This window comes from Schistocerca cancellata, chromosome 7 (assembly GCF_023864275.1).
Source record: "Schistocerca cancellata isolate TAMUIC-IGC-003103 chromosome 7, iqSchCanc2.1, whole genome shotgun sequence".
Classification (NCBI taxonomy): Eukaryota; Metazoa; Arthropoda; class Insecta; order Orthoptera; family Acrididae; genus Schistocerca; species Schistocerca cancellata.
The window spans coordinates 127,595,756-127,606,820 of NC_064632.1; the positions used below are offsets into that span (position 1 = coordinate 127,595,756).

Consider the following 11,065-nt stretch of genomic DNA (forward strand, 5'->3'; position numbering starts at 1 on the left):
AAAGCACTCCGTCTTCAGGCCACGAATGGTCTACCGGGACCATCCGACAGCCGTGTCATCGTCGGTGGAAGATGCGGATAGAAGGGGCTTGTGGTCAGCACACCGCTCTCGCGGTCGTAAGATGGTATTCTTGACCGAAGCCGCTACTATTCGGTCGAGTAGCTCCTCAATTGGCATCACGAGGCTGAGTGCACCCCGAAAAATGGCAACAGCACATGGCGGCCTGGATGGTCACCCATCCAAGTGCCGACCACGCCCGACAGCGCTTAACTTCGGAGATCTCACGGGAACCGGTGTGTCCTCTGCGGCAAGGCCGTTGCCAATTTTTTGGTGACATCCTCCACATTCTTCATCAGGGACGAAGATGATAGAATGTATCATCGAAAGCTTGGAATTTCTTCCGAATCTGACGCGGCAAGTGAACCGATAAATGTTTATGCACATACAATGAATGTAAGAGAAATAGTTTCGTACTTGGAAATTTTGATTTTATAGTGCGATGGAGTAGGAGTGCAGGTGAATGCAGCTATATTTAGAGGAAACCGGAACACATAATTCCTTAAGACGTACATGAAAAAGCGTTGAGTCATTGAGGATTTACATGTCTTAGGACAACACGGGAACATGATATGCACGGGCCACATGTATGAGCCAGCGCAGAAGAAAAGCACATCATTTCCAATGGGTAAAACCGTATAAAAATAATATTACGATATGGAGGTAAGTTTGTTCTGCCACTCATGACATTCCATTAATCAGCACAACTCCACATTGTGTATGATCGGTGTTTGAAGGTTAAAGAATCTAAAGTCTGTAGAAACTACGCTGTTTAACAAAAAGTGTCGCCAGCAGATCCACAAGAGTCTTAAATTAGGTATTGTTTGCAATAAAAAGCTGAACTTTAAAATCTGGATATTTTTGTCTGTCCCCCCCCCCCCCCCCTAATCCATGAACCACGAATCTCTCCGTTGCGGGGAAGCTTTCCATTCTCAGCTGTATAGATAGCCGTATCATAGTGCAACCACAACCGACGGGTATCTGTTGAGAGGCCAGACAAACGTGTACTTCCTGAAGAGGGGCAGCAGCCTTTTCAGTAGTTGCAGGGGCAACAGTCTGGATGATTGACTGATCTGGTCTTGTAACATCAACCGTAATTTTTTTCCGATGGCATGCAGCTGTACTGTATGGTTGAATGATGAAGGAATCCTCTTGTGTAAAATATTCCGGAGGTAAAATAGTCCCCCATTCGGGTCTCCGGTCAGGGACTACTCTGGAGGACGTAGTCATCAGAAGAAACAAAACTGGTACTCTACGGATCGGTGCATGGAATGTCAGGTCCGTTAATCGGGCAGGTAGGTTGCAAAACTTAAAACGGGAAATAAATAGGTTAAAGTTAGATATAGTGGGAATTAATGAAGTACGTTGGCAGGACGAACAGGGCTTCTGGTCAGGTGAAAAGAGAGTTGTAAATACAAAATCAAACAGGATTAATGCAAGAGTAGGTTTAACAATGACTAAAAATAAGAATGCGGATAAGCTACTATGAACAGCGTAGTGAAGGTATTATCGTAGCTAAGATAGACACAAAGCCCACACACACCACACTAGTGCAAGTTTATATGCCATCTAGCTTCGCAGATGAGGAAGAGATTGAGGAAATGTATGATGACATAAAAGAGATTATTATTTAATAGCCATGGGGGACTGGAATGCGATAGTAGGAAAAGGAAGAGAAGGAAAAGTAATAGGTGAATATGGACTGGGGGAAAGGAACGAAAGAGGAAGCCGCCTGGAGGAATTTTGCACACACCATAATTTAATTGTAGCTAACACTTGGGTTAAGATTCATGAGAGACTCCGGAAGGTTTCGGACTGATTGCATAATGGTTATACAGAAATTTAGGACCCAGATTTTAAATTGTAAGACATTTTTAGGGGCAGCTTTGCATTCCGACCGCAATTGATTGGTTATTTAAGGAGACGAGACCTGGACAAGCTGAAAGAACCAGCGGTGGTAGAGGGTTTCAGAGTGAGGCTATTGGCAAAACGGGGGAAAGGAATACAGTAGAAGAAGACTGTGCAGCTTTGAAGGATGAAATAGTGAAGGCAGCAGAGGACCAAGTAGGTAAAAAGACGAGGGCTAGTAGAAATCCTTGGGTAATACAAGAGATATTGAATTTAATCAATGAAAGGAGAAAATATAAAAATGCAATAAACGAAGTAGCCGAAATGGAATACAAACTTTCAAAAAACGATATCGACAGTAAGTGCAAAACGGCTAAGCATGAACGGCTAGAGATCAAATGTAAAGATGTAGAAGACTATACCGAGGGGGTAAGACAGTTATGCCTACAGGAAAATTAAAGAGGTCTTTCGAAAAAAGAGAACCACCGGTGTGGATATCAAGAGCTAAGGCGTGAAACCAGCCCTAAGCAAAGGAGGGGAAGTAGAAAGGTGGAAGGAGTATATTGAGAATCCATACAAGGGAGATGAGATGTACTTAAGGACAATATAATGAAAATGGAAGAGAAGGTAGCGGAAGATGAGAAAGAAGGCCCTGGGAGTAAACAATATTCCCGTAGAACTACTGATAGCCTTGGGGAGCCAGCCATGACAAAACTCCTCCCCCTAGTGAACAAGATGCATGAGACAGGCGAAATACTCTCAGACGTCAAGAAGAATATACAGTAATAATCCCAATTCCAAATAAAGCAGGTGCTGACAGGTGCGAAAATTACCTAAATATCAGTTTCATAAGTCACAGTTGCAAAATACTAATACGAACCCTTTACAGAAGAATGGAAAAACTGTTAGAAGCTGAACTCGGGGAAGATCAGTTTGGATTCAGGAGAAATGGAGGAACACGAGATGCAATACTGACCCTACGACTTCTCATTGAAGACTGGTTAAGTAAAAGCAAACCTACGTTGATAGCATTTGTAGACTTAGAGATAGCTTTTGAAAATATTGAATGAAATACTCTCTTTCAAATTCTAAGGGTGGCAGGGGTAATACACAGGGAGCGAAAGGCTACTTACAATTTGTACAGGAACCAGATGGCAGTTATAAGAATCGAGGGGCGTGGAAGGGAGACAGTGATTGAGAAGGGAGTGAGACAGGGTTGCAGCCTATCCCCGATGGTATTTAATCTGCATATCGAGCAAGCAGTAAAGGTAATGAAAGAAAAATTTGGAGCAGGAATTAAAGTCCATGGAGAAGACATAAGAACTTTGATGTTCGCCGATTATATTGTAATTCTGTCAGAGACAGCAAAGGCCTAGGAAGAGCAGCTGAACGAAATGGGCAGTGTCTTGAAAGGAGGATATAAGATGAACATCAACAAAAGCAAAACGAGATTAATAGAGTGTAGTCGAATTAAATCAGGTGATGCCGAGGGAATTAGATTAGGAAATGAGACACTAAAAGTGGTAAATGAAGTTTGGTATACGAGAAGCAAAATAACTCATGATGATCGAAGTAGGGAGGATATAAGATGCAGATTGGCAATGGCAAGAAAAGCGTTTCTGAAGGAGAGAAATTTGTTAACATCGAGTATAGATTTAAGTGTCAGGAAGTCCTTTCTGAATGTATTTGTTTGGAGTATAGGCATGTATGGAGATGAAACTTGAACAATAAACACTTTAGACAAGAAGAGAATAGAATCTTTTGAAATGTGGTGCTACAGAAGAATGCTGAAGATTATATGGGTAGATCCCGTAAGTAATGAGTTTCTGAATAGAATTGGGGAGAAGAGAAATTTGTGGTACAACCTGACTAAAAGAAGGGATCTGTTGGTAGGACACGTTCTGAGGCATCAAGTGCTCACCAGTTTAGTACTGGAGGGAAGTGTGGGGGGCAAAAATCGTAGAGGGAGGCCAAGAGATGAGTACAGTAAGCAGATTCAGATGGATGCAGGTTGCTGTAGTTATTCGGAGATGAAGAAGCTTGCGCATGATACAGTAGTATGGAGAGCTGCATCAAACCAGTCTTTGAACTGAATACCACAACAACAACAACAACAACAACATATTCCTCAGTAAAGAGTCATCCTCGATCCTTTTTATGATTGATACGCCTATATGCATTCTCTCGATCGCTGTGCTACCTTCCGATCAATAAATTTCGACACTATCATCCATCTTCAAGTCATATCCGTTCTTGCACAACAACCCGTATTACAGCAGAAAAGTCACTTACAATGTCATATGAAACAGCGATCGACAAAGTGGAAAGAAGTGTATTTTCTAATATATTTTATTCAAACAGTATATATTACTGCGTACGTTCCTCTTCTACAAGATATCGAAATGTTAAATAAATTCCAACCATCCCTTCATAATAACCTCAATCTCAAACTCTTTCAACAGAATCTCTAACACTCAAAAGGAAGAGATTTATAAATTCCTCTCGTCTATTAATTTGTACTCAGTGTATCATTTATTTGTCTCAGTTATTTGTCTTCGCTTGCATGCATTACCGGCTCCCTTTAGCGCCATGAAAGTATTTCCTCGTTTTCCTCTCACATGCCCTATCATCATTTCCTTTCTTGTTATAGATATTTTCCGAATGTGCCATGTATGTTTCCATTTGTACCTCCTCCTCTTGCGGTTTTTGGTACATTCGCTATTAAAAACTAAAATCTATTGCAGAACACAATTAGTCTTCCTATTCTCTCATTTTTGCTACCGAGTCTCTGTCTTTTATTCCTTCTCTCACTACACTGTTCCAATTGCTAGTGGTTATCAGATTTCCATCTCATTACATGCTGAATTACAATTTGTATATTTTCACATTTTTCTGTCTCTTCACCCTCTGGTTGTGACGTTAGTACGAGTACCAAAAGAGCAGTTGTTGCCGTTGCTTTTCTATCGATATTGACGAGAAAAACTATATCGCTGCGATCTGACGTTTTCCTGGCGTATTTCTAAAGTGTAGAATTCCCGGGTGTCCAGCCGGACGACGATGTAATTACTCCATGACATATACAACGTTCCCCGGCGGGACACCAGAGAATTCTACAAATCATATCACTGTACTCTTCGTAGTAACTGTCGTGACGAATTCTGTATCCATCATACCATATACTGCTACTACTGCTGACCACGGATTTTTAACTACGAGATGATACGAGCCTCAAGCGGGGAACTCTACTGACGTAAGCGACTCATTGTTGTGTCCAGATGTGTGGGAACAGGCATCTCAGGAACGGAGAAGCTGGCGAGCTGTTCAGATGCCACTACTGTGACTATCCATCGAAAGTCGCTGTAGGACATTGAAACCACGAGTAAGCGACACGTTGTTGTACGTCACCGTTTCGTCACAGAACTTCGAGATCTGAAAAGCAGGAAATGCAACTATCTGTGGCATTTATGATGACACAGTGCAATGCAGGCGTAAGCTGAATGTCAGGCTTCATATCAGACGATCCTTATGTGTTCCCACGTTGACACAGCGAATCGCTAGTAACATTTGCATTCGGCTCAGCATTATTGACACTGTGTCATGAATCAGTGGAAACTTCTCACCTAGCTGGATGAACCAAGTGTCTTTCTACACCAGGTCAATGGTCGTGTCTAGATATGTTGTCATCCAGGAGAACGGCTACCCGAAATAACCAACGCTACCAGATGGCGCGGTGATTAACACACTGGACTCGCATTCGGAAGGACGACGGTTATAATCCGCGTCCGTTCATCCTGGTTCAGGTTTTCCGTGATTTCGTTAAATCGCTTCAGGCAAATGACATGATGGTTCCTTTGGAAGAGCACCTTTCCTAATCCGATGCGACCGATGACCTCGCTCTTTGGTCCCCTCCCCCAAATCAACCAATCAACCATACAACCCTGCCAAGGATGCACGCCTTTGCCAGCAGTGTTATTCTACGGGGGACATTCACCTGGACTTCCGTGGGACCTGTGATGGCACTGAAGGTACTATGGCAGCTGTTGGACTACGTCAAGACCACTGCGGACTACCCGCATCTCTTCATGCCGGACGTCTTCCTCAAAGGTGACAGCATCTTCCAGTAAGATAACTGTTCATGTCACAAGGCCAAAATCGTCTTACAGGTATTTTAGGAGCATGACATCGAAGTAAGCAATGTTTTTCCCAAGTCAAAAACTCGTTGATATTAAAGTCAGTCAAACATTATAGTCGCTCCATGCAAGGGTGTGAACTTAATCTTGCTATTCATAATATTGAGCGGGTAATTGTATTTCTTTCATTCCCATTGAAATATATTATACTGTTATTGCTTCATTGAAGTAAGCATAAGAACCTATATATCCGATTGCTATATATGATAACGTTGTTAACGTTGTTGCTTGAATATTTACTGCAATGCATAAATCAGAGGTGATATCAGCAAAGGAAAACTATATTTCTTTCATTCTTTCTGTAATATATTATAATATTGTTGGCTAATTACAATAAGCACTGCAGAGGAATAGAGAAAATTTAAACTTGTAAATGTATAAAAAGATTTATAGGGTGTAGAGTGGTCAGTGTCGAATTGGCGGTCTGTATACAGGCCTGGCAACGGAAGACAGAAACACGAAAGCTGAAATTTTAAATTTAGCATATGAGAAATCTTTCACGCAGGAGGATCGTACAAACATACCGCCGTTGGAGTCTCGTACAGATTCCCGTATGGAGGACATAGTGATAGACGTCCTTGGGGTTGTGAAGCAGCTGAATTGGTTGAAAATAAATAAATCGCCAGGTCCTGATGGGATTCCAATCCGGTTTTACAGAGAGTACTCTACTGCGTTGGCTCCTTACTTAGCTCGCATTTATCGCGAATCTCTTGCCCAACGTAAAGTCCCGAGCGACTCGAAAAAAGCGCAGGTGACGCCTGTATATGAGAAGGGTAGAAGGACGGATCCTAAAATTTACAGACTAATATCCTTAACATCGGTTTGTTGCAGGATTCTCGAACATATTCTCAGTTAGAATATAATGAATTTCCTTGAGACAGAGAAGTTGCTGTCCATGCACCAAAACGGCTTTAGAAAGCATCACTCCTGCGAAACGCAACTCGCCCTTTTTCACATGATATCTTGCGAACCATGTATGAATGGTATCAGACGGATGCCATATTCCTTGACTTCTAGAAAGCGTTTGACTCGGTGCCCCACTGCAGACTCCTAACTAAGGTACGAGCATATGGGAGTGGTTCCCGAGTACGTGAGTGGCTCGAAGACTTCTTAAGTAATAGAACCCAGTACGTTGTCCTCAATGGTGAGTGTTCATCGGAGGTGAGGGTATCATCTGGAGTGCCCCAGGGAAGATTGGTAGGTCGGCTGTTGTTTTCTATCTACATAAATGATCTTTTGGATAGTGTGGATAGCAATGTGCGGCTGTTTGTTGATGATGCTGTGGTGTACGGGAAGGTGTCATCGTTGAGTGACTGTAGGAGGATACAAGATGACTTGGACAGGATTTGTGATTGTTGTAAAGAATGGCAGCTAACTCTAAATATAGATAAATGTAAATTAATGCAGATGAATAGGAAAAACAATCTTGTAATGTTTGAATACTCCATTAGTAGTGTAGCGCTTGACACAGTCATGTCGATTAAATATTTGGGCGTAACATTGCAGAGCGATATGAAGTGGGACAAGCATGTAATGGCAGTTGTGGGGAAGGCGGATAGTCGTCTTCGGTTCATTGGTAGAATTTTGGGAAGATATGGTTCATCTGTACAGGAGACCACATATAAAACACTAATACGAGCTATTCTTGAGTACTGCTTGAGCGTTTGGGATGCCTATCAGGTCGGATTGAGGGAGGACATAGAAGCAATTCAGAGGCGGGCTGCTAGATTTGTTACTGGTAGGTTTGATCATCACGCGAGTGTTACGGAAATGCTTCAGGAACTCGGGTGGGAGTCTCTAGAGGAAAGGAGGCGTTCTTTTCGTGAATCGCTACAAAGGAAATTTAGACAACCAGCATTTGAGGCTGACTGCAGTACAATTTTACTGCCGCCAACTTACATTTCGCGGAAAGACCACAAAGATAAAATAAGAGAGATTAGGGCTCGTACAGAGGCATATAGGCAGTCATTTCTCCCTCGTTCTGTTTGGGAGTGAAACAGGGAGAGAAGATGCTAGTTGTACGAGGTACCCTCCGCCACGCACCGTACAGTGGATTGCGGAGTATGTATGTAGATGTAGATGATCTTCGTTTCCCTTGGAACAATAGAACATACAGTCTGCAAAGGTTTTAGAGAGCCTTGACACCATAGTTTCAGTTGTTAAATACTGCTGTTTTCTTTGAAAATGCGTTTTATGCTAATGATTTCCTATACCTACTCCAAATGCTAACAAAAAGAATTATTAAGATGTTAATAAGGTAATCATATTTTCTAGCGATACATTATCTTCTCCCCCTCCTAAATTTGTGTGTGTGTTTTTGTGTGAGTGTGTCAGCATGCATATGCACGCTTGTGCTTGTGTACGTCTGTGCCTTTGCTAATATATTTTAGACTTTGAGTACTGGAAGTCGTACCCTTTATGTAACTTTTGTTAAATAATTCAGGTCGTTCGAATATTTTTGAGAGTGGTGAAAAAATCATATCACCCAGACACTATTGAGCACAGGCAAGATGGGTGCACTGTGGCTCCATTGTGACTGGTCGTTTCATTTTAAAGGCCTGTAAATTACTGGGATGTGATTGGTGAGGAGGTGAGAGAGTAGTTGTGGGAGGGGTGGTGGAATGGGAGGGGAAGGGAACGGTTACAAACCACAACTGGTATAGTCCATATCTTGGATTTATTATTATTTTTTTTAATTTTCCAGTGTCACAACTGGGTTGCATCCACCATCTTGGATTTTAATTGTCTATTTCATTTTAATGGCCCCTGAATTACTCGGCTGTGGTTGGCTGGAGAAAGGGGGGGAGGAACAGGAAAGGGGAGGGAACAGGGAGGGTAAACGGATAGGGGAGGAGGCGTGGATTGTTATGTGATAGATAGTGGGGCATAGATGCCGCCATCTTGGATTGCGACATAATTACCCCTACATGTAGGGAAGCCACAGCCCCTTATTGTAGGCAACCTGACATACAAAGTTCAAAGTCTTCCGGAATCTTCATAGATATACTGGTATGTGATAATACATACGCCTAACAGTGGTTGATAGACAGCAAATCTAAACATTAACTCATAATAACCGACCTCCAAAACTAGACCCTCACCGCTGAGTTTTCAAAGAGAATATGAGGGAAGTACGTATTACAAGTTGAATATGATAATTAGCGTGTGAGTTATAGCCAGTAAACGTTAACTACCTTCAGTAAGGCATTGGTCATAATCATTGGGTCTGCACACCACAGACATTCACTTAAGCAGAATACTAATTTGAGAATGAAGAAGATAGGTACCATTTGCCGGAGATTCAATTAGTGTGCGTTGAAGTGGATGCTTTTGCACTAAATCAGCTTGCTCCCCAATCCAATTTTATCACGTTTTCACAGAAACCTAAAACGGTCTCACAATTATTTCCCTTTCTGTGTCGAATGCTGTGTTTTTTTTAGTCTCTACTTAGAACCAGAACTTACCTGTTCGCTCGATCCCCAGCACGTTCCCTGTCAACACACATGACGCATCCAGTCTGGTTAATTACATGGAACCTGTTTAATTTTGGGTCACAACGGCTAATTGTGTTACCCAATATGACGTTAGCCTCAAAGCGCGATGTTAACTACTAATGGTAACACCGCACTGGACAAGAGGTATCCGACGATGTACAGGACGTATGGCGGAAAGTCGTATCTAAACAGAAATATCGAAGCGTACAACAGGACAATGACGTAGCCACATCGAAAAGCAAACATTACGCTATACTGACAGTGAAATTACCAGAACAGACATTTAATAATGAATGGATACAGTAGTTAACGGAGAACGAAGCTGTAGCTGACATACAGTGTTCGGAATGTGTTCCCTAATTACGGAACAATAAATAAAGCTTGTAACCTTTACAGAACGGATTTCTGGCGCCAGAATGTTTGATGTTTAGCGGAGGGCAGGAAAGCAGGTGTCAACTTCCAAGCGAAAATGTTTCGTACTGCGTACCACATGCAGGCGATATACAGTTGCATTTCAAGTGATTTGCCCTACATCACAAAATCTTTCGATGAAATAATTTCGGAATCATTTCACTCAATATCTACGAGGATCGTTCAATAAGTAACGCAACACATTCTTTCTCGGCCGATTTCTGTTGACAAAATGCGGAATTTGCTGTGCGACATTGTGGAATATTCCCGCTTCAGCGCCTATGGTTTCATGAAGTTCAGACAGATGGCGGCGCTATACGTAACCTTCAAAATGGCGATTGTAACGTAGGTGGCTTCTAAGCAGAAAGCTGTCATTTATTTTCTTTTGGTGGAAAACCAGAACGTAGCAGATATTCATAGGCGCTTGCAGAAGTCTCCGGAGAATTGCCAATGAAGAAAAGCACGGCGAGTCGTTGAGCGAGGCGTTTGTCACCATAGCAACAAAGTCGTGCAAAGCCGTCCGATCTGTCGCGTGCCGGCCGGACGACCGCTCCAGCTGTGGGTCCTACAACGTTGTAACTTATGGATAGTCCCATTCGAAGTGATCGAAGGATCACGATCAAACACTTCGCTGCTCAACTGGATATCTTTGTTGGTAGTGCTGACACATGCGTCCATCAGTTAGGTACTCAAAGGTGTGTGCTCGCTGTTTTCCTCGCCGCCTAAGAGAACGCCATAATGAGCAACGAAGGACTATATGTGCGGAATCGCTTGCGCGTTATGAAGCTGATCGTGACAACTTTTTGTACATGAGTTCATCAGTTCGAACCGGAAACAAAACGACAATCCATGACAACACAAGGCTTCACACAAGTCCGCTCATCCGAGAGGAGCTCACAAAAGTTCATTGGACTGTTCTTACTGATTCACCCTACAGCCTCGATCTCGCACCTCTGGAATTCCATCTGACTGACCCAAAGAAATACGCACTTCGCGGGAAGCCGTATGTCGATGATCGGGAGGTTATTGATGCAGCAGGATATTGGCTCTGAAATCGACAAGTAG

At 42.6% G+C, this 11,065-nt stretch overlaps 1 pseudogene; it reads right to left on the bottom strand.

Moving 5' to 3' along the window:
- Positions 1-203: 203 nt before the first annotated feature.
- Positions 204-321, bottom strand: LOC126093164 (5S ribosomal RNA; annotated as a pseudogene).
- Positions 322-11,065: the final 10,744 nt, after the last annotated feature.